This window comes from Rhincodon typus, chromosome 15 (assembly GCF_021869965.1).
Source record: "Rhincodon typus isolate 14 chromosome 15, sRhiTyp1.1, whole genome shotgun sequence".
Lineage (NCBI taxonomy): Eukaryota > Metazoa > Chordata > Chondrichthyes > Orectolobiformes > Rhincodontidae > Rhincodon > Rhincodon typus.
This window is the reverse complement of record NC_063346.1, coordinates 9,705,608-9,733,307: the sequence shown is the minus strand read 5'-3', so window position 1 is coordinate 9,733,307 and position 27,700 is coordinate 9,705,608. Positions and strand designations below refer to the sequence as shown.

General features: G+C 42.5%; 1 protein-coding gene across 1 annotated transcript in view; it reads left to right on the top strand.

Moving 5' to 3' along the window:
* Positions 1–27,700, top strand: part of adamts18 (ADAM metallopeptidase with thrombospondin type 1 motif, 18) — a 269,956-nt gene that overhangs the window by 218,469 nt on the left and 23,787 nt on the right. The gene's annotated exons all lie outside the window — the stretch shown is intronic.

Below are 27,700 nucleotides of genomic sequence, written 5' to 3'. Positions count from 1 at the left end.
TGCACATCCCTGCACATCCCTGCCATCCTGCACATCCCTGCACATTCCTGCCATCCTGCACATCCCTGAACATTCCTGCACATTCCTGCACATCCCTGCACATCCCTGCACATCCCTGCACATCCCTGTCAATGTTGCTGAAGTGGAGGTTGTCGAGAGCTTCACGTTCCAAGGAGTAAATATTGACAACGATCTGTCCTGGTCAATCCACATTGATGGTACAATCAAGAAAGTGCACCAACACTTCGAATTCCACCCTCGTTCATTAGTCAGAAGGTACAAAAGTTTGAAAACACGTGCCAGCAAATTTAAGAATGGCTTCTTCCCCGCTGATATCAGACTTATGAACAGACCTCTTGTATATTAGTTTTGATCTTTCTCTGCACCTTTCCTATAGCTGTAGGTCTGCATTCTATTCTGTTAACCCTGATGTACCCATGATTTATTTGGATAGCACGCAAAACAAAACTTTTTCATTTTACCTCGGTGCACATGATAATAACAAACCAAATTAAACTTAATTGTTCCATCTTTGTCAGTGAGCCTTTCATCTCTATTGGCTCTCAATGCTGGAGGGCTTTCACCAAACATGCTCCAAGCTGTTCCCCAAATCCTACCTCCTCTACCAAAGTTTGAACATCTGCTTGATATTTCCTACTGGGGCCTGGGGATGAATTTTGATTGATAATGTGAATCCCAGAAGGAAAAGCCTATAAAACATGAAAGTGACATGCACTGGTTCAAATTGGAGTTCCCTTTTTTAAGATATACAAGCTGTGTTCAAACCAATCCAAGTCATTTCCAAATTTTATTGTTTTCAGAAGTACCTTGAGATTTTTTCGACATAAAAGATGCAATACAAATGAAGTTGTTGTTGAGCTCCCCATTTTGTATTCCGTTTAGCAACACAGTCATTAAAGGAATTGTCAATTTCTATTTTCCCTCTTTCTACAGTCACAGAGTCATACAGCATGGAAACAGACCCTTCGGCTCATCTAGTCCATGGCGACCATGTTCCCAAACTAAACTAATCCCACCTGCCTGCATTTCGCCCATATCCCTCCAAGCCTTTCTTATTCATGTATTTATCCAAATGTCTTTTAAACATTGTAACTGTACCTTCACCCGCCACTTCACCTGGCAGTTCATTCCACACACGAAGCACTCTCTGCACAAAAAAGATGCCCCTCATGCCCTTTTCAAATCTTTCTCCTCTCACCTTAAAAATATTCCCCTAGTTTTGAACTCCCCTACCTTAGGGAAAAGACCTTTGCTATTCACCTTATCTATGCCCTTCGTGATTTTATAAACTTCTATAAGGTCACCTCTCAACATCCTACATTCCAGTGCAAGAAGTCTCAGCCTATCCAGCCTATTCCCATAATTCAAACCCTCCATTTCTGGGAACATCCTGGTAAATCTTTTCTGAACCCTCTCCAGTTTAATAATACCTTTCCGAAAGCAGAGCAACCAGAACTGCACACAGTATTTCAGAAGAGGCCTCACCAACATCCTATACAACCTCTACATAATGTCCCGACTCCTGTACTCAAACGTCTGAGCAATGAAGGCAAGCGTGCAAAATGCCTTCTTAACCACCCTGTCTACCGGTGATGCAAATTTCAGTGAATTATGTGCTCTTTGAAGAAGTGCCTGGCTTCCTTTCCACAATATGAGCTATGCTTTTCTCTGATGATGATAGATAGGGTTGTGACATGACCTCACTTATCAGCTTTGACCCCACATGCTGGAGGAATGCTGGAAATCAACGGAGAACATTATTGTCTCGGTGATGCTGGCCTGGATATTAGAATGGGAATCTGCTTCAGCACACTTTTGTGCACTGCCCTCCTCACCACCAGCACTGTTAAACCAAAGCAATGCTGATTGCTCGGAATGAGTTTAACCATGCTGCTCACTGGTGCTAAGACAGCAGAGTACTGAGGCATTGAAGCTTTTTAATAATGAAGAACATATGATAGTGGACCTAAAGGAGTATAAAACTGTCATGGATTCCCTTGAGTGTGGAAGATAAAAGAGTGATAGAATTGAAGCAAAATGTGATTTAAGGATTAGATAGATTTGTTGGAGAGAAACTATTTCCTCTGGTGGGGGAGATCCAAAGCTGGGAAATACATGATCTTAAATTAGGCTGTGTAGGAGTGAAATGAGGAAGCATCTCTTTTTCATACAAAATGCAATTGAAGTTCAGAATTCTTTCCCAAAATGGCTATGGGTGATGGGATTGGAAGTTTTTAAGTTGGAGATGAGCAGATTTTCATATCTGAAGAAAAGGCAAGTAAATGGTATTTAGCATCCAAGGTAGGATTGAATGAAGGAACAGAATGGAGGAGCTGATTGTCATTTTTAATTTGCTTGTTGGATGTGGACATTACTGTCTGGGCTGGTATTTATTTCCCGTCCATAATTAGAGACATAGAGTCATAGAGCTGTCCACCATGGAAACCGAACCTTCGGTCCCACTTGCCCACACTGACAAGATATCCTAACTTAATCTAGTCCCATTTGCCAGCATTTGGCCCATATCCCTCTAAATCCTTTCTATTCATATACCCATCTTTGAAATGTTCTAATTATACCAGCCTCCAGCACTTCCTCTGGCAGCTCATTCCATACACATGAAAAGGTTGCCCCTTAGGTCCATTTTAAATCTTTCCCCTCTCACCTTAAACCTATGCCCCCTAGCTCTGGACCATCCCACCCTGGAGAAAAGACCTTGTCTATTCACTTTATCCATGCCCCGCCTGAAAAATTGCACTGGTAGAGGGTGGTGGTGAGGTGCCTTCTTGAACTGCTGCAGAGTGTAGAGTCAGGAAAGGTCACCGGACCCATAACGTTAACTCTGATTCCTCTTCACAGATGCTACCAGACCTACTGAGCTTTTCCAGCAACTTCTGATTTTGTGCAATGCGTAGGGTGTTAAGGACACCCACAGTGCTGTTAAGCAGAGAATTCCAGGGTTTTGACCCGAAGGCCGAATCCTGTCACTGCATTTCCTGGTGTTTATAGCTAAACCTTTTGCCTCATCATCCCACTGTGCTGAACTAATGACTTCAGCCCACACCTGAAATCTAATCTCCTTACTGTGTCACCCATGACCCTATAAATCATTGTGAACTATAATTACAGTCAGTCTGGCGTGGGTTGGTTTTTTTTCTTGTTAACGTATAGCCCCACAAGTGGATAATATATTAATGAAGGATGAATGCTCCTGTAGAATTCCACAAAGAGTGAAGAGCTCCTTGGCTTCAATTTTTGTCAGGCCCGGACAAATCCATTCGCCTTGGCCACCACCCCCTGAGCATATTTCTGATTTTGAGCAGTATGAATGTCATTTTCTAGTTCAAAGTGATGGACAAGTTGAAACCTATAGCTCCTGTATAAGTTACTCAAAGACTACACTGTACACATTTTCAGTACCTGTAGATTATGCTGTGGCTTAACACCCTTCAATTGAGCATTCTGATGAGTATTAGATCAAAAGGGAGATTTGGTTTATTTTCCTGCCTGTCAAACAAATAAGCCTATGTGTTGTCCTTGCCTTCAACCGAGAGGCTGGTGTTTCTCCAAGCTGTGCACGTTGTAACTCGTAGAATCGATACCTGTTCATGGTCAGTCAATGCTGGCTGATTTCAAATGTGATCTCACACTCCCCAGTGAGGTTTATTCCAGCGACCTTGCTGCTCAGGGAAAGCTGATAGTTAATGCCTTTTCAGTGAGAGCTCTAGACTCTAATGCCCAAGTTCGCAGGTGCATTTCTCCCTTCATGCTCTCAGATTTACCAGACTATCCCCGCTCTCACTTTCTTTTCACTGATTCTCAAAACACAGTTTTAGTCCTTACCATTTCCCCTCCCCTCCACATGTCATAGGCTCCTGGGCTATGGGCCAAAAGCTGGAAAATGGGATTAGTGTGGTCGGATCTTTGTTGGCCAGCATGGGTATGATGGGCTGAATGGCCACATTCTGTGCTGTAAATGTATGAATCTGAGGCTCCTGGCAGCCTGTATTCTTTATAGTGTTTACAAGATTGCAGTCACCTGGCGTTACCTATCCCATCCTGACTTTTGTCCACAGTCTTCATTCTTGATAGCATCTTCTCATCTGGCACTTGGCTTTTCAGAGTAGAGAACTGAACTGTCCTCATCTCAGTTCCTCAGTGTAACAGTGCAGTAGAGCAAGAATGACTGTAAGAAAAGGTACAAAGCAAAACTTTAAAAAGGACAATATTTTTGGTCTTTATTTGAAAAAAAAATACTGTAGTTAGAAGAGTTAAGTCTTATTTGGCACCAGTATAAGTCACCATAGTTCTGCTAGGCCACTGGGCCGCTGTCTTATTAGAGAGCACTGACTGGTGGTAGCTTAACCTGAGGGTCACCATACCACATAAGGGAAGAGGTTGAGAAGAAGAGGCCTTTGTGGTGACCTCAACCTGTGCAGGAATTGAACCCACACTGTTGGCATCACTTTGCCAACCAAGCAACTATGCTAACAAGCCCTGATTCGATTCCGTTTTGAATTCTGCATTCATTTCTGGTCACCACACCTAAGGAAAGATGTATTGGATATGGAAAGGTTACTGTTTCACCTGTAAAATACCCAGGTTGCATAAACCAATGGTTTGCAAAATTGCAAAATGGTTGCATTAAAAAGGACTGCTTGTGTGAACAGTGTTGGCGTTGCCTTGAGTTTAGAAGTTTAAGGAGATACCTCAAATTGTGGTGTTGAAGATAAGCTAAGAAGTTGATTGGAAAGAGAAGAGAAATCTCTTCCTCACTTATTCTTTATTTCTTAGCTCCGTCTTGGATCTTGCTCCCACTTTGACTTCTCTGTCCTCGGACTGCTGCAGTGTACTAAAGAAGCTCAGCGCAAGCTCTCAAAACAGCACCTTATCTTTTGACTCGGCACTCCACGGCATTCTGTTCAACAATATCGGTCATTAACTCCAATTCCATTTCCTGTTCAAGAATGCTGAAGAAACACAGCAGATCTGGCAATATCTGTGGAGCTAATTTTTTGAGTCTAATATGACTCTTTGGAACTGAAAAAGACATGTACTGGACTCAAAGCGCTAAATGTTTCTCTCTCCACAGATGCTGCCACACCTGCTGAGTTGCTCCAACAATTTCTGAGTTTGTTTCAGATTTCCAGCATCCATAGCGTTTTGCTCCCATTTCATCTTTCTTCCAAGTTCCCTTTTGCAATGCCGCCCCTCGCAAGTCACTATACCAATCTTCCATTCTTTCGTCCATGACCGTGAAAGCTTTTGCTATTTGATCTCTCCAGCCCTCCACCTGATCACAGACCTCCCCTTTTATTTTACCCTCACCTTTCACTAATTCACAACCTATTAAAACTCCAGTTTTGTTGGCTGTCAGTGAAGGGTCATCATCAACTCAAAGCGTTCACTCTGTTTCTCTCTCCACATGTGCTGTTTGAGCCACTATTTTCAGCATTTTGCCTTTTATTTCAAGCGTTTTCCTCTGGTGGAGATGTCCTACATAAAAGGTGTATCCTAAAAATCAGAACTTGGCTATTCAGGAATGATCTTTAGATGCCCTCCTTGCAAACAGAGGATGATGGAAATCTGACACACAATGCCCTTCCAAAAAGCTATTGAGTCCTTTGAAACCTCCAAAAGTCCAAACTCCAAACCAAAATGGATTGATTTTTGTTGGGCCACAATTTTAAAGGTTCTGGAATCAAAACAGGTTGATAGAGTTAAGATACAGATCAGCCATAATCGAATTGAATGGCGGATGCTGGTTTGATGTTCTGATTGGCCTGTTCTTGTTCCTGTCTTGCATTCAGCTATACAAGTTGCGTGCAGTGAACTGTGTGTGTATGTAAAATGCTAACTCAATTGGCAGGGTGTTAAAAAATGTACAAAAAATACAACTATATAGCTCTTTTCTGTGGTCAGCATGCCCCAGAGGCCTTTAAAGGGCAAATATATAATTCTGAAGTCCAGTCAACATGGCAATGTAAGAAATGCAGTAGCCAATTTACACACAATAAGTTCTCACAAAGGCTCAACAATTGACCAGATCTGTAGGAGTGATATCAGTTGAGAGAGAGTATTAATGAGGGCACTAGCGACAATTTCTATTTTCATTATTTAATGCCACAGAATTACTTACAGTCAACTGTGCAGATTGCACAGAAAATCCCCCTGTGAGCAGTGAACACACTAAGCCTGATGTACACGTCTCACAGACAGGAGCCAACACATCTGCAAATGAGCTCAGAGCAGGAATAACCAAAGTAACTGATATGTTTGGCTTGTTTCAAGATATCACTTAGTCCCTGTGATTTGGACAAGATTCCACTGTCTACTTTTTTTTCTTTGTAGGGCTGAGGGTTTTTCTCTTCTTATGTGTTGTCCAGGAGATGAAACAGCTATGGGACCGCCAGAAGGGAAAGAGTATCCGGTCATTGTGCTGCAGACACCATGGGGCAATTGGGTGTTGGTACTGTTTACGTGTCCTGATCCCACTCGTGTTAAGATACAGCCTGCAAACAATGAACAAGCAGACTTCACGTTTGCTGTCTGAGGGTAGTGGGCAAGACCTGTGTTTAGGAGGCTCAATGGGAAGGACTGTGGGCTAGCTGGCTGCCACACTGGGAGAGGTGGGCACTGCTGAGGTAGATGGGAAGCAGAAGGGTGTCTGGAAATGGAGGTTCTATCAAGTGATCAAAGAAATTGAAGAGTCAAAGCTGTCAAGATCGTCAGTGTGGAAGGTGTACCTTTGCACAGGAATGATTTTAGTTTTTTAATCTGGCAGCTCTCTGATTGAACCATGGCAGGAACCTCCCATTTCAGAATTTGATTTCATTTATTGTTGTCATATGTACATCACCATCTGCCATGGTAGAATTTGTACCCATGTCCCCAGAACTAATGTCTGGGTCTCTGGACTAATAGTTGAGCGATAATACCATTGCGCCACCACAAAACTGTTGTTGATTTTTTTTATCTTACAGGAGTTTATAAAACCATGATGGGCACGGATAGGATAAACAGCCAAGGCCTTTCCCCTGGGGTGGTGGAGTCCAAAACTAGAGGGCACATGTTTAAGGTGACAGGGCAAAGATTTAAAAGGGACTTGAAGAGCAACTTTTTCACGCAGAAGGTGGTGTGAGTATGGAATGAGCTGCCAGAGGAAGTGGTGGAGGCTGGTACATTTATAACATTTAAAAAGCAACTGGATGGTTGTATGAATAGGAAGGGTTTAGAGGAATGTGGGCCAAATGCTGGCAAATGTGCCTGGATTAATTTAGGATATCTGGCGGGCATGGACGAGTTGGACCAAAAGGTCTATTTCCATGCCTTACAGCTCTATGACACTATGTACCTAAGTACAGTGAAAAGATTTGTTTTGTGAGCAGTAGGGGCAGATCATAACATATAAGGATGTACTGATTGTAGGGTGTTTAAACAGAGCAAGGTATATAAGGCTACAGCTGTACAAGAGGTGTACAAATGCAAGACCAACATCAAAATGGAACCAAGCCAGTCTAAAGACAGAATCCAAGACACCTTACTGTGTGGATAGTTTATTAACTCCTCAGTCTTACAGCTCTCGAGTATATATTTTTTAGAAGTGTCTACATTCTAATCAACATGTTCAGTAAAGTTATTACACACCTCTGGAGTAGGTGCAACTTGAACACAGTTCTCTTGGCTCTGAGATAGGAGCACTATCACTATGCTAGAGGAGCCCTTTGTTTTTTTAAAATTCACCTGTTCAGAGATGTTACTAAACAGCTCTGGAACAGATGGGACTGGAACCCAGGTCTCCACAACCCACAGGTAGGGACACTACCGCTGTGGCAAGAGCCCTTATAGTTCTTCATACACACCAGTCAGTTAATTAATCAATTAACCCCATTCACTTGCTTAATTACTTGCAGTACTAATGTCCCATGTTCCTCTGTGGTCCCAGCGTGAGGGCACACCTCTGATACTCTGCATACCTTATGAAATTTTCTACATAATTAGGGGGTGATCTCAACACATTATACCTGCTGGATAGCAAGCCCTGACACAGGGAGTCTGGGGACATGTCATCGAGTAGACCCAGACTGCCTCAGATCAGTTTTTCACACTGCTTGTGCAGTGGGCTGGGAAGATTGCACCCATAATGTCTGCATAGACCAGCTAGATTCATCCTGTCTGTCCAATTTACACACTTCATCGAGCCACGTAGGAGGCAGCTTTCGCTGTCCTCTGGACTCTCTTTTGCGTGCAACAAATAACAGCTTCATATTACATTTCAGCCTGTGTTATTTTAGCACAGTCATTAATCTGTTCAAAATCAGTGGTTAACATCTGGGGGGAAAAGTGGCGCAGACAGGAATTTAAAAGGAACTTGCTGTAAAACCAGTGGAAATAAAATCCCTTACAGCCTGGAAAGGGAGAGATTTGCAAGGGGCGTGTAGGTAGGGGATAAGGCACAAATAACCTCAAAACACAGATGTTTTTATTTGTTCATGGGTCATAAGTGTCAATGGCTGAGCCAGCAGTTATTGTCTGTCCCTAATTGCCCTGGAGAAAGTGGTGTTGAGCTGCCTTCTTGAACCACTGTGGTCCTTCAGCAATAGGGGGCAGCCACAGTGCTGTTAGGGAGGGACTTCCAGGATTTTGACTCCAGTGATACTGAAGGAACGGCGATATATTTCCAAGTCAGGATGGTGAGTGGCTTGAAGACGAGCTTGCTGGTGATGGTGTTCTCATGCATCTGCTGCTGTTGTCCTTGTCTCAGGAGAAGTCCCATGTTTGAAAAAGAGTTGTCAATAGAATTTTGCCAGATGTTGTCAAAGCAGGACTAGACACAGCTAAAAATGGTGTCTGGTGAAACTGCAACACAGGACTACATGCATCTTAAAACAGTGTGAGCAGCAACAAATAGACAGGGCCAAGTGATCCCATCACCAACAGATCAATTCTAAACTCTGCAGTCTGACCACATCCAGTTGTCTGTGGGATCGTGCAGTATCATCTCAGAACATGCATGACAGTTTGAATTGTCATGTGATTTTTGGGCTTTATGTAGATATTTTCACCCAAATTGAAGGCACCATAACTCATGTCACAAGAAGACCATTGGAACTCAAAGTTGATAGTACTCTGTCACCTGAATCTGAAAGTTGTGTGTTTAAGTCTCACTCCAGAGGCTTGAGCACAGCTCTGAGCAGTACAGAGTGTCTCACCTTGGATCTGTATTGACAGGGGAAGCTCCTGTCCATGGTGCTACCTGTAAAGGATTAAAAAAAATGTCCTGTGTGGGGATTCCCCTTCACAAGGAATATTTCAAATTAGAACATGACAAATAGGAGGAGGAGGAGTAGGCTATATGGCCCTTAAGCTTCACTATTCAATAAGATCATGGCTGATCTGCTACAGACCTCAATTACACTTTTGTACCATCTCCTCACAGCCCCCAACTCCCTGATATTTCATAAATCGGTCCAGCTCCTCTTTAAGTACTTTCAGTGTTCTAGCCTCTACAACTTTCTGAGTTCGAGAATTCCAGACATGTACCAATACAATTGATTTTACTGTTGTGCAATGTAAGAACCAACACTGCCTTCAAAAGGAAAGAGATAAGGTTGACATGGTCTAATCAGAGCATAGGGCTGCTTTCTCATTAGAGAGAAGGCCAGAAGTCACCTGGCACCAAGTTATAGCCCAACAGGTTTATTTGAAATCACAAGCTTTCGGAGCAGTGCCCCTTTGTCAGATGAAGTCTTCATGTGACGAAGGGGCACTGCTCCAAAAGCTTGTGAATTCAAATAACCCTGTTGGACTATAACCTGGTGTTATGTGACTTCTGACCTTGCCCACCCCAGTCCAACACCGACACCTCCACATCACAGCTATCATTAGAGAGAGAGAGAGAAAGAGAAAGATGACTAGTGGTGATTAATCTGAGGGTCAACACACCTTAGGTGAGCGAAGAATTTGAGAAGGAGAATCCTTCATGTGAACCCCAACTGGTGTGGGAAATGAATTCATGCTGTTAGTATCACTGCTATCGAACAAAATGAGTTAACTGACCACCTCCACCTTCAAAGTCACTTCATTGGCTATAAAGTGCTTCGGGTTATCATAAAGTTGTGGAAGGCTCTGTCTTAATATTTTTTTCACTCTTCTTAAATTTAAGCAGTTGGTCATTACTGAAAATGCTTTTCAGTCAGTTCTCTTTTTCACGGGGTTCTCCAGCCTTGAAATCTGAACAATCCAAAGAAGATGTGTAAAGTGCAAACTCTGTAACTTTCAATAATGTAACACCATCACCCAAAATGACTCTTCGCGGACCCAGTATCAAATCCAGCAGCAATTGAAATCAAATGCTACTTGTCTATTTAACATTGCTTTCACCGTACATTGTGGTCTGGAATTACAGTCCTCTATCACTTCTGCATTTCTGTTATTAAAATATCCTCGTGATAACTGATTACAATTTTCATAAGGATGGTTACTGGGTTCCTGGCACATTATAGATGGGAGGCTGCCTGTAATATTCAAGTTTTAATTAAGATGACTGGCTTTCTGATGAGCATTGTTTGGATCCAGACGTATCCCTTCCTCCCTAGCAACCTGAGGGGTTTTGACACCTTGCTGGAATGTTGCCCAGATTTTCATGCATATGTCTTAGAGACAGGGGGTGTATTTTGATGTTTTTGACAGGGCTCTCACCCCACTGGTTTCTTTGGTGCAGACTGCAGATAATTAACAGGCTGTCTCCACGTCTGGAGGAATGTTTTAATTGATCAGAGGGATCAATGAAAAATGAACAGAGAGTTCTGCTGGAGTCATCAGTGTGGCTGGGGAATCCCTGCACAGGATTTTTTTGTTTGTTACAGCTGTCTGAACACACCATGAATAGCAGCCTCCTGTGTCAATATGTATCTAAGGTGAGCCAGAACCTAAAATACCTCTTCATGTGGATAGAGTGTATTAACTTCTCAGTCTTACAGCTCCTTCTACACACAAATCAGTTAATTAGTCAATTAATCTCAATCACTTGCTTAAATACGTGCTAGACTCATATCCCATGTCACAGGGCTTTTGTGGTACAGTGGCAGTGTCGCTACCTCTGGACCAGAAGGCATGTATTCAAACCCCAGCCTGCTCCAAATATGTGTGAAAATTAAAAAGTGTTTAACATTCATTTTCGAATTGGAATGCTCTGTGTGAATTGAAATTGGATGTGGAGGTGTTCCCAGGGATTTACTGCTCTGGAGTTCTAAGTGGTAGTAGTCATGAGTTTGGAAGATACTGTTGAAAAGTTGTGTTGAGATGATATAATGCATCCTATAGATAGCCTGCACAGCAGTACAGTGGTGTGAGGAGTGAATCTCTAACAGGGTGGTCAGACTGCTAATCAAGTGCACTGCTTTATCCTGGATGGTGCCAAGCTTCTTGAGTGTTGGTGTAGCTGTGTTCAACCAGGCAAGTTGACTTAATTGCTTAGTGTTTTATCATGAGGTCTTCTGTTTGGTTTGCTCAGTTCACTCAGTTGGATTTCCTCCTTACAGACCAACTCGACTCAGCTGGTAATAAAACAAATCTGAAGCTTGTGAGCCATTAGAACACATATAAATTCCTTTTGCTCTCTCTGTGGAATGGAAGGTGAGAAGTATGGGTCAAAACATGACTTGGCGACTATCAGCATATTGTTAGAGGGAGAGAGAGATTATTGTCGAACAGGCTGGTGACTGTGGATGGCAAAGTATGTAGTCTACTCTGAGGGTCTGTGCACCCAATTCCTGGGTATTTGAAACCCAGATCACCTTTCTTTAAGTGGGCTTCATTCTCCCCCCAGGGGAGCTCTCCTCCAATTCAACTTGAGATAATGTAAAGTTTGCAGCATTGAGGTACAACTCCTGTGGCAGTTGGCAAGTTTGTTCTTTTAAAATTCATTCTCACCTCTGAACTCCACGAGCAAGGCCAGAACATATTGCCAATTCCTAGTTGCCATGAATTTAACTAAACAGCTTGCCACACCGTTTTACAGAGCAGTTCAAAAGGCAGCCACAATGTTGGACTGGAGTCACATGTTCGTACAACTCAGTAAAACCAGCAGGTTCCCGTTTCAAAAATGCATTTGTGAATGTGTTATGTTTTAAGCAACTCAACAATTTTTTGAACACTTACTGCTCCCAGTTTTCTATTTGCCGATTTCATTTATAACTCTGGACATTTTCTATAGCAGTGATCTCTGCACTCCTCTAATTCTGACATCTTGAGAATCTTCAGTTTTAGTTGTCCCGATGTGGCAGATGGTTCTTCTGCTATGAGATGCGTACACCTGAAGCATTCTGTGTTTCTGCCTCCCTCTTTTGTAAAATCTATCTCATTGACTAGTTAAAAAAAACCGAAAGAACTACGGATGCTGTAAATAAGGAACAAAAACAACGTTGCTGGAAAAGCTCAGCAAGTCTGGGAGCATCTGTGGAGGAGAAAACAGAGTTAACGTTTCGGGTCCGGTGACCCTTCCTTAGAACTGATGGTGGCTGGGAAAACGTCAGTTTATACGAAGAAAACAGGGAGGTGGGTGGAGTAGGGAGTAAACGATAGGATAGAGCCCAAAGAGAGAGAAAGACAGTTGGACAGACGAAGGAGTTGCTAACGATCAGGCTGGGAGGGTGAATAGTTGTTAACAATAGTTAACAATCGTTTACTCCCTACCCCACCCACCTCCCTATTTTCTGCATATAAACCGACATTTTCCCAGCCACCATCAGTTCTGAGGAAGGGTCACCAGACCTGAAATGTTAACTCTGTTTTCTCCTCCACAGATGCTGCCAGACCCGCTGAGCTTTTCCAGCAACTTTGTTTTTGTTCCTCATTGACTAGTTGTCTAAAATCCCTGTGTGCAGCTTGGTGTCATGATCTGTTTGATAATGCTCCTGTCTTGGGATATTATTCTGTATCCAAGGTATTATATAAATGTAAGATGTTGTTCTGTTCTAAAACTTGGAATTTAATTTGAAAACACACATCTATACTTCTCCCAGAGTATGGGATATCTTCAACAATGGCATTTGTTACGTTTTGTCTCATGGCCAGTATACTAGAGACATGAGATAACAAGGTGTAGAGCTGGATGAACACAGCATGTCCAAACTTGGCTTATGATCATGGGTATAAAAGTCTCAGACTCTATCTTAACTCTGGCCACTTGAATCTTTTATTAACCCATTCATAGGATATGGGCATCGAATGCTGGACCAGCATTTATTGCCCTGAGGGTAGTTAAGAGTCAACTACATTGATGTGAATCTCGAGTCACATGTAGGCCAGACCAGGTAAAACAACAGATTTCCTTTCCTGATTTCCTTCCCTATAGGACATTAGTGAGCCAGATGGGTTTGTACAACAATAAACAATGTTTGGCTGTTATTGTTAGTCTCTCACTGCCAGATTTTTACTGAATTCAAAATCCACAATCTGTTATGGTGGAAATCGAACACTTGTCCCAGAGCATTTCCTGGCGTCTTCTAGATTAATAATCTAGTGATAATAACACAAGGACATCACACAAAGTATGACACACTACTGGAAGCATGCTCCCTGTTGTGGTAACTTATTAGCTTGGTATTAGTCCAAACAGTGATATGCCTGTGAGCATTATTTTTGGATATAATCGCTAGCCATGATAAATATCTGTTAGATTCCTGATAGCCACACATAATTTCTTATGTTACAAGAGGTAACATGAGCTTTGCTAACTCAGGTAAAACACCCTGCTGGAAGCAAAATCATTTCAACCCCTTTTAAAGGTCACCTGCCTTGAGTCAGGAGAATGCTGTAGCTCAGCACATTTCCTCTTGATTTGTTCTTGGGAGTTGAGTGGCCACTGAACAGTAATTGGCCTTGACTAGGCGATGGCGAATCACCTACAACTGAGATGCTTGCTGGACAATTCAGGTTAAGAAGGGTCAGTTAAGAGTTAACCACTCTGATCTGGGACTAGAGCCAGACTGGGGAAGAGCAGCAAATTTCTTCCCTGCAGGGCATTGATGAACTAGATGAGTTTTTGAGACAATCCAGTAATTTTATGACCACTATTAATGAGACTTCCATTTCATTCTCAATTTCTTAATCAGTTAAATTTAAATTTCCCCAGCTACCGTGGTGAGATTTGAACTGTGTCTCTGAAGGACTCGTCTAGACCTCTGGTTTACTAATCTGCTCACATTACCATTATGCTCCTCTGCTCAAATAGCTCCATTTGCAGATTTCTATATATTTTTAAAACTGTTCAAAATAGAATGTTTCCTTGACAGCTGAACAGCTATGTTCTTGAAGTCTCGTGTTATGAATGTTGTGTCCAATTGGAATCTCATCAAAGAATTCAGCCCAGGAATGAAAAAAAACTTGACTAGAATCCAAAACTTCAGTAAACCAATGCAAAATATTCATTTGAACGTAGCATTTTTGAGATCAGGTACAGGTTACAGAGTCTGTGCCAAATAGCTTTCAGAATTGGCAATTTAATGTGATTTGGTCCATTATCGTAAGAGTTTTAATAAATGCTCAACCCAAAAGTATTATTATATACTGTTAAATCTGCATAAAAGTTAATCTGTCATTAGAACATTTCTGGAAACTCACCATAATTTGATGCTGGTGCAGAATCCTAATTTGTTCCTGAAATAAGTCATTTTTTTCCACATTACACTGGGATTTCAGGAAAAGCATAATTTTAATATAACTGCACGCTACTCTGTTTCTTACTTGCAGGAGTTCTGTAAATTTTAATATAGTGGCTGTATACAGTTATGGGACAGAATGTGAGTATGACTGAAAAAAACAGACATGTTGCTGTATGTCAGCATTCTGCACTTATCAGGACAGATACAAGAATGCCAAATTTCAAAGGGAACAGCAATCAGAACTGCACGAGAAAAGTGTTTGAATTGATTGGCAAGTTGATTCTTAATAATTGATGTGTTGGCATGGAAATGAAAACGGGAATTATTGTCAGCCACTCTTAATTTATACCAGAAAGGTCCCTGCATGGGCATCACCTGTGGAGAACAGATCTCACTATAGGAACACATGTAGTACAATGAAGACTGTATAAAATTTTGCTCAGAATTACACTAACAGCCAATTAAGATTACCAGTTGTATTTGCAGTTGACTCACTTTTGTATATTCACACACAGTGTCCTGTCCTCTGCAGGAGAAAGTTATATGTCCAGTTAGCTTAATATGTGGTTGGAATAGGCTTTCTTCAGCACTGAAAACAGAAAGAAACGTGAGAGCTTTTAAGCCATTGGAAGCGTGTGAGGGAGGTCTGTGACAGGGTGGAGAGCAGAAGAGATTAAATAACAAATTTTCTTGATGCAATCGCCAAAGAGAATGGTATCAGAAATAGCGAAGGTATAATTACAATCATTTAAAAGGCATTTGGACAGGTAAAAGAATAGGAAAGGTTTAGAGAGATATAGGCCAAAAGCAGGCAAATAATACTAGTTAGTTTAGGATACCTGGTCAGCATGGACGAGTAGGATTGCAGGGTATGTTTCCATGCTGTATAACTCTAGCACACTATGGATGTGATTGGCAGTATGTCTGCTGTTTGAATACAACACAAAGGGATAAAGGAAGAAACAAGGCACAATCAGACAGCAAAACAAAAAAAAAAACAACCAGAACAAAGGCATGCACATAACAAGCTGAAAGAACTCCTGAATGGGGTCAGAGAACACAGGCATTGATGACAGTTGAGGCAGTGAATGGCATGGAGTTGGCTGGGAGGAGATGCACAAGAAAAGGTGAAGAAGGTATGACAATTATGTTATCATTTCATCTATAACAGACTGTACTACACTTCACTCCATGTCGGTATTTGCTGTGATGTTCTGACTGAGGAAACTCAGAGGTTGTCTCAACAAGTTTGATCAATGGTATGACAGATGTCAAAACAATTGGAAAATTAAGACGCTGTCAACCTTTTTGCAACTGTTGACTATTTGAAGTTTGAAACATCTGAACAGAAACTTTGATAATAATTGAATATAGTTAAGCTCTTTGAAAGATTGCCCATGTCAGCAATAGGTGTTAACCATTGCTGAGTTGACAGCAGACTTGCCTTTCATTTGTAAGGTTGTCAGTTTTGAGTCCCATTCTGGAGCCTTGAGCACTCTATGCAACCTGTCGCTGCAATGCAAGGCTTGGTGAGTGCTATGCTATCAGGGGAGTTGTTCATGTTACAATGAGATGTGTCTGCCCTTAAAGTGGATGTAGAACATCTTATTTCAGAGAACAGGGGAAATTCTGCTCACTTCCCTGATTTATATCTCAATTGGCACTTAAACAACAGATTAACAACAGAACATACAACAGGTAAGGTGGGATCTGTGGAGAGAGAGCAAGAGTCAATATTTCAGCTCTGTGACCTTTCTCATCATGGTCTCTCTACAGATTGTTGGAGCTTGCCATTCGCAAGTTGGATGTTGTGTGTCCTTCCTAAAAGTAGTACCTATAATTCCAAAGTATAAGTGGGCTGTAGTGCACTTTGGGATCTCCAGAGGTTGTGAATGGTGATATTTAAATGCAAGTCTGTGTTTTCTCATTGTTCTGTTTGACAACAGTCAACTTCCAAATCTTAATTGACGCTGAATTTAAGAAGGCACACTTGAATGTTGAGTATGCGTTCTAATGCTCTGAGGTAAACCGAAGCTGTCTCATGTTTTCGCGAAGTGTCAAGGTGTTGTGATTTAAGGATGGTCTGTAAGCCTTGTAATTGATGCCACATTGGCTCTTGTCCCTGTGGTAGGTAAAACAAGCAGCTGTTGGCTTCAGACATGCTCTGTGTCTCACTTAACATCTGATCACTGTAAGAACATAACTGTTCAACACTTTTCAATTAAGTTACCTGTGAAAGTTATTGTTCTTGGCATTCATTCCCATTTGCTGAGAATTTTCTTTGGCTTAAAAAGACCCCAAGACCCATTGGCCATATGGAGCTCTGAATTGTAAGGTGATCAACTTGTTTCAAATGAGGCGTTCTCGTTTTCTATCTTTTCTTATCTCCTTGTGTCCATTTCCAAACCTTAGCATTCATGCAATCACAGAGGTTACAGCTCAGCAGGCCATTTGTTCTATCATGCCTGTGTGGGCCTTTAGAAGAATCATAGAATCCCTGTAGTGTGGAAGCAGGCCATTTGGCCCATCAGGTCCACACTAACCATCCGAAGAGCATACCCACAGACAAACCCCCTTGCCCCTGTCCCTGTAACCCTGCATTTCCCATGGCTGGTCCATCTGAACTGCATACTGTGGGCAATTTAGCATGGCCAATCCACCTAACCCGCACATCTTTGGACTGTGGGAGGAAACCAGAGTACCTAGAGGAAACCCTCGCAGGCACAGGGAGAACATGCAAAACTCCACACAGATGCACAAGGGTGGAATTGAATCCAGGTCCCCAGTGCTGTGAGGCAGCAGTGTTAACCACTGAGCCACCGTGCCAAGATGAGTTGGGCTTTATCCTAAATGCCCACATTTTGTCCATATTCTTTTAAATTCCTCATCTTCAAGTATCTGGATGACTTGCTTTTTCAAAATAATTTATGAAATCAGCCACTACCACCATTTTTAACACAGTGTAACAGATCCCAACAAGCACAATAGATTTTCATAATCTCTCCTCTCGGTCCCTGCCAGTGATTTGAAATGCATGACCACTAGCGTGGCTCACTGACACTCTGTTGAAATATATAATGTCATCCAGTCCCTTGCCCCACGATAAACAGGGACTGGTTTTCCCATATCCTTCTCCCTGTTTGAACTCTCTGCCTTAAATAGGTTTGAGTCCCAGTGCTGTGATTTCCATTAAGTGCAGGGCAAGGAATCAGGTCCCAAATTAAACTAACCAATGCCCAAGGACTGTCAAGTTACCACGTAAATATTCACTTTTTATGTTCATGTTATAGTGTGGGAGAGACTCCAGTCTATTTCCATTGCATGGCTAATAGGAGTTGGGACACCATGTTACAGTTGTATAGGACATTGTAGGTTGTATAGGTTGCGAGGTCACTTTTAGAATACTGTGTGCAATTCTGGTCAACCTTCTATAGGAAGGATAGTGTTAATCTTGAGACAGTGCATAAAAGATTTACAAGAATGTTGCCAGGACTGGAGGACTTGAGTTATAGAGGGAAGCTGAATAACACTTAGGGCTATTTTCCCTGCAGTGCTGGAGGCCTTATCATAGAATTCCTACAGTGTGGAAACAGGCCATTCAGCCCAACAAGTCCACACTGCCCCTCTGAAGAGCATCCCACCCTGACTCATTCCCCTACCCCTGCATTTCCCCATGTCTAACCAACCTAACCTAAACACCCCTGGACACTGCAGGCAATTTAGCATGGCCAATCCACCTAACCAGCACATCTTTGGACAGTGGGAGGAAACCGGAGCAAACCCACACAGACATCAGGGAGAATGTGCAAACTTCACACAGACAGTCACTTGAGGGTGGAATTGAACCCGGGTTCCTGGTGCTGTGAGGCAGCAGTGCTAAGCACTGTGCCACAGTGCCACCCCAATAGAGGTTTATAAAATCATGAGGGGCATGGATAGGGTAAATAGACAAGGGCTTTTTCCTAGGGTAGGTGAGTCTAAAACTAGAGGTTATAGGTTTGCAATGAGAGGGGAAAAGACTTAAAATGGACCTCAGGGGTAACTTTTTCACACAGAGGGTGGCCCATGTCTGGAAGGAGCTGCCAGAGGAAGTGGTGGAGGCGGGTACAATTACAATATTTAAAAGGCATCTAGATGAGTATATGAATAGAAGCGTTTAGAAGGATATTGGCCAAATGCCGGCAAATGGGGCTTGGTCAGATGAGGACGTCTGGTCAGCACAGATGAGTTGGACCAAAGGGTCTGTTTCTGTGCTGTATGACCCCATAACCAGCAACAAAAACAGAAGTTGTTTAAAAAGCTCAGCAAGCCCAGCAGCATCTGTGAAGAAAAAAATCAGAGTTAACGTTTTGGGTCCGGTGACCCTTTCTCAGAATTGGACTCAAAACGTTAACTCTGACTTTTTTCTCCACAGATGCTGCCGGACCTGCTGAGCTTTTCCAGCAACTTCTGTTTTTGTTCCAGCTTTACAGCATCCACAGTTCTTTTGGTTTTTACCCTATAACCAGGTATCTGTCCTGCTCTTGACATGGGTTGGAAGGATTTACAGGTTGACACTCAGCCTATTTGGCCATGTCATGAACACATGGCTGTGAAATCCTGCAGTAGGACTCAAGCCCAAAGAGTTTGGCTCAGAATCCAGGATGCCACCCACTGTGTCATGAGGCTACTTTAATATGATTTCAAAGTAACACAGTTGAAAATTGCCAAGGGAGACTGAGCTCCTCCCCATGCAGCAAAACACAGCTTTTCCATGAAATAACTTGACTGCCATAGGGCCCTCTTTCTTATTTTATGGAAACTGGTTAGCTGTACCTTTTAATAACATTCCCTTGCTTTTAATGAACAGACAGGAAAAGGAAGAAAGAACTGGTGTTTATATAATAGTTCCTTTCACTATCCTCGAATATCCCAAAGCGCTTTACAGACAGCTAAGTGCTTAAGAATCTGATGAAGCTAGAGCCAGCTTACCTTGAGTGTGTCCTACACATGAGCTAAAATGTGTTGTAGTTTAACAGTTTAAAAATTGTCCATGATTACAAATTGAGCAGCGCACCACCAGAAGTGCATATCATGCCTTTTTAACCTGACAAAAGTCACCTTCTACTTCGCAGGAGCACATTCAGAAAAGTAAGACCCAGCCACATAATAAGAAATTACATCTGCTTGGTTGACGAGCTTTTAGGTTTTAAGAGACATCGTAAAGAAGGAGAATGGACTGGAAAATGGGATTAGAATAGTATAGTGATTGGAACAAGGGCTAGATGGATATCATTGACAGTGATATCCCTGATTGACCCAGGTTAACAATCCCAATCAAGGATTTTATAGTCAGTGAGATCTATCTGGCCCTTGTTCCAATCACTACAAATAGTTTCAGAGATAGTAGGAACTGCTGATGCTGGAGTCTGAGATAACAAGGTGTACAGCTTGATGAACACAACAGGCCAGGTACCATCAGAGGAGCAGGAAAGCTGACGTTTCGGATCTGGACCCTTCTTCAGAAAATGTTTCCCGACCTGAAACATCAGCTTTCCTGCTCCTCTGATGCTGCCTGACCTGCTGTGTTCCTCCAGCTCTATACCTTGTATCTTATTTACTACAAATAGTTTGCTGGCTTTGTTTTTTGACTGGCGTGGAAGTGATGGCCGAAGGACCTTGTACTGTAGATCTCTATAACTATATGATTCTCAAGGATTGAGGGAGGAAACTCTAGAGCTTGGGGCCTTGCCAACTGAAAGTAGAATGCAAATAATGAAAGGGATAAAATTGGGGACGCAATAAAGCCAAGAATTGGAATTTGCTTCCTAAATCCCTCTCTCCTCTAACTTTAAGAGACTCCTTAAAAAATTGTTTCTTCCAACCAAACTTTTGACCATTAATCTAAAAGTCTTCTCCCATGGCTCACAGTCAGTTTGAACATTTTTCCTGATTACATTCCTTTGAAGGGTCTTAATATATTCTTACTGATGAGGGCAGAGCGGTGGCTGTGATCTATATGGACTTCAGTAAGGCATTCAACAAGTTTCCTTCTGATAGACTGGTTAGTAAGGTTAAATAACATGGAATATAGGGAGAACTAGTCATTTAGATACAGAACTGGCTTGAAGTTAGAAGACAGAGGGTGGTGGTGGAGGGTTGCTTTTCAGACTGGAAGCCTGTGACCAGTGGTATGCCACAAGGATCGGTGCTGGGTCCACTGTTTTTTGTCATTTATATAAATGATTTGGATGTGAATGTAGGAAGTATGGTTAGTAAGTTTGCAGATGTCACCAAAATTGGAGGTGTAGTGGACAGCAAAGAAAGTTACCTCAGAGTACAATGGGATCTTGATCAAATGGGCGAATGGGCCAAGGAGTGGCAGATGGAGGTTAATTTAGATAACTGTGAGATGCTGCATTTTGGGAAGGCAAATCAGGGCAGGATTTATAATTTAGTGGTAATAAGGTCCTGTGGAGTGTTGCTGAACAAAGAAACCTTGTTGTGCAGGTTCATAGTTCCTTGAAAGTGGAATCCCAGGGACAAAGGATAGCATAGAAAGTGTTTGGTACGCTTACCTTTGTTGGTCAGTGCATTGAGCATAGGAGTTAGTGCAGGACATTGGTTAGGCCACTTTTGGAATACTCTGTGTAATTCTGGTCTCCCTGCTATAGGAAGGATGTTGTAAAATTTGAAAGAGTTCAGAAAAGACTTACAAAGATGTTGCAAGGGTTTGAGCAATGGGGAGAGGCTGAATAGGCTGGGGTATTTTCCCTGAGCGTCGCAAGCTGAGGGGTGACCATATCGAAGTTTATAAAATCATCAGGGATATGGATAAGGTGAATAGACAAGGCCTTTTCCACAGGGAAGGGGAGTCCGAAACTAGAGGGCATTGTTTTAAGTTGAGAGGGGAAAGATTTAAAAGGGACCTAAGGGACAACTTTTTCATGCAGAGGGTGGTGTGTGTGTATGGAATGAGTTGCCAGAGGAAGTGGTAGAGGCTGGTACAATTACAACATTTAAAAGGCATCTGGATGACATATGAATAGAAAGGGTTTGGAGGGATATGGGCCAAATGCTGGCAAATGGGACTAGATTTTTTTAGGATATCTGGTTGGCAAGGACAAGTTAGATCGAAGGGTTTGTTTCCATGCTGTACATGTCTATGACTCTATAACTCTACTCCAGTAAGATGTTACACAACCTGAGTTTGATACAGTTAAAATTTACAGGTACTGCATTTGCTGTTATTAATCACTGATTACTTGACGTATTAGAACAATTTAACTACTGTTGACTGATGACAGAAAGCATCAATTTAACTGAAACTTTAGTTCCTGAGGAACTGTTGTGATTCCATTGTAACAATTCAGGATGCTCCCAACTTCAGCCACTGTCTCTGTTTCAAATGGCAAGCATGACAATACTCCGAAGAGATACTCTCACCATTATCATTCAGAACTGGCTGAGAGAAATCATTGATTGAGGGTTCAGAATGAGACATACCACTGAAATAACAAGAGCACTGAAGCACCTTTGAGTCAATTCCTGAATCTGCCTGAGGTTCATTCAGCTTCCTCAGAAGGTTAGACACAGTAATTGCTTTGCACTAACTCCCCAAATGACGCTCGTCAGTTTTTGTGCAGTGGCCTGATACCCACTTTGAACTGAGACTGGCCAGATGCAGCTTGTTTTGCAGCATTATAGGGACAGAGTGTAGAGTCTGTTCTTCTGTTCATCTGGGACTTTAATCACAACGAGTTGCCTTGAATCAATCCTGAGAAGGAAGAATTGTTGTTGCTGCAAAGTCAATAATTATTGATAAGATGTGAAACAGTCAAGTGCAAGTTTGAGAAAGTCATGCTGACAGTGATCTTGAGTGTTGTGTTCGGTTCAGTTTGCTCATTGGCAGTGCATATGACAATAAGCTGTCTGATCATACATAGATATAGACAATGACAAGGCTGTTTGTTCCACCATGTTTATACTAGTGCTTGGAAAAGAAATCTAAATAGTCCATCTTGTTGCTTTCTCCCTGTAGCCCAACCAGCCTTTTCCCATTCTACTCATGAACAAATGACCCACACCTTTAATGCTTCTTATGTAAAGAGGTCCTAGTCATAAAGAAAGACTGGTGCAAATTGGATATTTCAGCCTTCCATGGAAGTGTCGCAAAATGCAACATGGTGGCTCAGTGGTTAGCACTGTTGCCTCACAGCACCAGGGACCTGGGTTCAATTCTACCCTTGGACGACTGTCAGTGTGGAGTTTGCACATTCTCCCTGTGTTGGTTTCCTCCCACAGTCCAAAGATGTCTACGTTAGGTGGATTAGCCAGGGGAAATGTAGGTTTACAAGGATAGGGTTGGGGGCTGGGCCTAGGTGGGATGCTGTTTGGAAGGATGGTGTGGGCTCGATGGTCTAAATGGCCCGCTTCTGCATTGTAGTGGTTCTATGAATAATAAAATAACAGACCTTTCTTGATTTTGAGCAGATCTCAACCCAGCCTGCTCTCCTTCATGGAAACATTTCTGAAAACTCATTTTATGGTGTAAAGGAGTGTTAATGGCATTGAAAGGGAAAATCGATACAATTGCAGGAGTAAGTCAAGGGGATGAAAGTTTAAACACATGGGAAAAAAAAATGATAAGCTGTTGAATTGTCAGATATTAGGTGCTATGTAATGGAGTTGAAGGGGGTTTTGCCCACTTCATGATTTGATACTCGGACACTTGAAAGCCCAGTGGCACAATTTCCCGAGGCGGAGGCAGTGTGTAGAGGACCCGAGGAATGGAAGTGTCCTGTTGAAATAACTCCACAGAAGCTAGTATCCCATCACCAAGTCACCCTTTATGTATATGTGCATAGTAACGGACACTAGGCTGGCTTCCTCAGAGCCAGCTCTTAGAGTTAACAGAACCTCTGACAGTCCTATTTATATCTGTCAGCCAGGGCTCCCTGATTGGACCAGGTTAACAGCGCCAACGAGGGAACTCATATTCTATGATGTCCACATGGCTGACCTCACTACAATCACTACACCCCTTTCAAGACCTCTGGGCAATCGGAGGTCAGCAGCTCCAGTGAACGGCAGTGACATTGGGAGTGTGGTGGCTGGTACGGGTATGATACTCGCCCAAGGCCTTCGATTGTGGTGGCATCAGAGAAGTAGGTGACTGATGGCAGGGGACAGCGGGTCATATGGTGGGGCTTACCAAGAGAGATCTGGGCTGGCGCTGCAGAGTGTTTAAAAGGTTCAGCAGAACTGGGGAGATGTCTGTCTCTCTCAGTGGACCCACCCTTTTCCTGAGACCATCCCCTTTGATCAGGCACTGATGGAACAAAAAAAGTCAAGCCTTGAACTGACACGCAACTCTGCGTTGGTTTTGCTTGGTCTACTGCCTGCAGTGGGAGTTCCCAGAGGGATGAAACCCTGAAGTGAACATTGGTTACATATTTAAGGGCCTGAATTGGTGGCAGGATGGACTAAATTGGATCAAAGCCAGGAGTGTTGCATGCTCCTTAGTCCTCCACTGAGCTGCTGTCCCCACCACTAAATGCTGCACGTGGAGCTGATTGGAGGGCAATAAATTCCATTTCCTGTGTATTTAAATTAAGGCGCATTGAGCTTTTTGCAGTGATTCAGTTTCTTTTTATATTTTCATTCACGGGATGTGAGCATCACTGGCTAGGCCAGTATTTATTGCCCATCCCACTGGGGCCATTTCCAAGGGCAGCTAAGAGTCAACCATTTTGTTGTGGATCTGGAGTCACCTATAGGTCAGATCAGATAAGAACAAGCATTTTTCCTTCTCTCGAAGGATATTAGTGAATCAGATGAATGTTTTATGATGCTACAATCGGGTGAAGAGGAGGGGAATAGCTTCCCTTTTCCTCCTCTTCTTCATTTGACTGCAACAGTTTTTCTGTTTGATAGCTTGCACTCATCAATTCAGTGGCTGTTTGACCCTTTAATTGCCATCGTTATAAAGAACACACACAGACTGTCTTCTTTGTCAGCGTTTTTTAAAGAGAAGGAAACGTTTCCCTTGTACTTAACATTGATTGAAGTAGTACAATAAAAAGAGGAGGTTGTGGCATTGTGATGTTAAGATTCTATTAAAAAAAATGCTGGCCTAGTAGCCAGAGCCTCAGGATGATATTTGAGGAAATGGGTTCAAATCTCACCATGAGCGATAGTGATATTTGATTTCAATAAAAAATTGGAATAAAAAGATAGCCTAATGGTGACCACATAACCAGTGTCAGTTTCTTAAAAACCTATTCAGGTTCACTAACGCTCTTTAGGAAAGGAAATTCGGACACACAGCAATGTGGTTGACTCTGAACTGCCCACTGGCCAATTAAGGATGAGCAATAAATGTTGGCCTTGCCAGCTATGCCCTCATTCTATGAACTAATAAAAATAAGAGGTACTCTCATGTACTTTTATGCAGTAACACACACACACACATAGCTAGTTTGCTATTTGCATCTTTGGCTGATGCATTCCTTTCTTGGCCAGAATTCACTGTCCACAGTGAATCCGTTTAATGCTTCATCCCCACCCAGTCGAGTACGCAGGTAAATGTTTGGATTTTTTGTGGTATGATGGAAGATGTGGCTCATCTGCATTCACCTGAAGTGACTATCTTTGATAGTCTCTTGTAGAGAGGCTGACTCCATTTTGGAATTTGTAATGTATTGACATATAAATGTTCAGCCATCTTTGAAATTGCAGTTTCAGTTCATGTGAATGTTGTTTCAGTCTTTTAAAAGTCAATTGGTGATTTCAGTCCAATAATTAAAGAGAGTCAGCACAGAAACAGGCCCTTTGGTCCAACTTGACCATGCCGACCAAGTTTCCTAAACTGAACTAGTCCCACCTGCCTGCATTTTGGCCCATATCCCTTTAAACCTTTCCTATTCATGTCCCTGCCCAAATGTCTTTTAAATGTGATTTTCACTGTAAAGCATGGCTTTATATTAACGATCCAATCATTATATGGTCACCATCTCTCATCTGCTTTTATTCCAAAATTATTTATTCACTGAATTCAAACTTCCCCAGCTATCCTGGTAGGATTTGAGCTCTTGTCTCTATCTTACCATTTCAATAAGAAAATAGCAAAGTTACTGAATCCCAAAGTGGTACAGGCGCGTACAGTTACAACATTTAAAAGGCATTCGAACAGGTACATGGATAGGAACGGTGTAGAGAGATATGGTCCAAAGGCAAGCAACTTGGGACTAGTTCAGTTTCGAAAAGCTGGTTGGCATAGACGAGTTGGGCCAAGGGGCCTGTTTCTTTACTATATAACTCTATGACTCTACTGAAAGGAGAACATAAAATGCTCCTCCTTAGCATTCTGACCATGGGACACCTAAAGAAAGCAAAATCTTGCACTTATCCAGGACCATTCACAATCTCAAAACATCCCAAAGCCTTTACAGCCTGAAGTATATTGGATATATTGCCACTGTTCTAATATATAGGAAATCCAGCTGCCAATTTCTGCGCAACCAGCTCCCGTAAACAGCAATATAATGACAGTTGAGTGATCCTTATGTGATGTTGTTTATTGGATAAATGCAAAATACTCTACTAGTCTTCTTTGAAATAGAATCATAATTTATTTTACATCCACCAGAGAGAGAAGACAGAGCCCCTGTTTGATGTCTCATTCTTACCTCTGCATTGGAGTATCAGTCTTGGTTTCATGCTGAAAACTCCGGCAAAACACATGAACCTATAACCTTCTGAATCAAATGCACATATTATTCAAATAGTGAGAGATTACAGAGCTTTGAGGATGCAAAGAGTCCTGGGTGTCCTAGTGTATAAATTGCAAAAGGCTAGTGTGCAGGTAGAGCGAGTAATTAGGAAAGCTAATAGAATAGAAAGGGGAATTAGTAAAGTGGCACACAAACTTAAGTCAGGTTCAGACTTGGAAGGAGCTGTTCCAGGAATGCAGTCAGCACATGTATCAATTGCTGTCTGAGGTTTGCATTTTGCTTTTTAACCCTTCCCCACTCAAGACTGGCTCTTATTTTTTTTCTCTCTGAAAGTTAATGAATAATCATTGTAGTTGACTTTGCTTGAAGAATTAGCCTTATATTCATGGTTGCTTGGTAGTTGTGCAATCTGTATTCTCAATGGCCATCTAATTTATAGGCAGAAGTTCTTGTATCCCCTCAAACAAAAGCAAAATGCTGCAGGTGCTGGAAATCTGAAATAAAAGAAGTACATGCTGGAGATAGTAGGAACTGCAGATGCTGGAGAATCTGAGACAACAAGGTGCAGAGCTGGATGAACACAGCAGGCCAAGCAGCACCATAGGAGCAGAAAGGCTGACGTTTTGGGCCTAGACCCTTCATCAGAAATGGGGGAGGGGAAGGAGGTTCTGAAATAAATAGGGAGAGAGGGGGAGGCGGATAGAACATGGATAGAGGAGAGGATAGGTGGAGAGGAAACAGACAGGTTGAAGAGGTGGGAATGGAGCCAGTAAAGGTGAGTGTAGGTGGGGAGTTAGGGAGGACGGACAGGTCAAGGGGGCGGGATGAGGTTAGTAGGTAGGAGATGGGAGTGCGGCTTGAGGTGGGAGGAGGGGATAGGTGGGAGGAAGGACAGGTTAGGGAGGTGGGGACGAGCTGGACTGGTTTTGGGATGTGGTAGGGGGAGGGGAGATTTTGAAGCTTGTGAAATCCACATTGATACCATTGGGCTGCAAGGTTCCCAAGCGGAATATGAGTTGCTGTTCCTGCAACCTTCGGGTGGCATCGTTGTGGCACTGCAGGAGGCCCAAGATGGACATGTCGTCTGAGGAATGGGAGAGGGAGTTGAAATGGTTCGCGACTGGGAGGTGCAGTTGTTTATTGCGAACCGAGCGTAGGTGTTTTGCAAAGCGGTCCCCGAGCCAACGCTTGGTTTCCCCGATGTAGAGGAGGCCACAACGGGTACAGTGGATGCAGTATACCACATTGGCAGATGTGCAGGTGAACATCTGCTTGATGTGGAAAGTCTTCTTGGGGCCT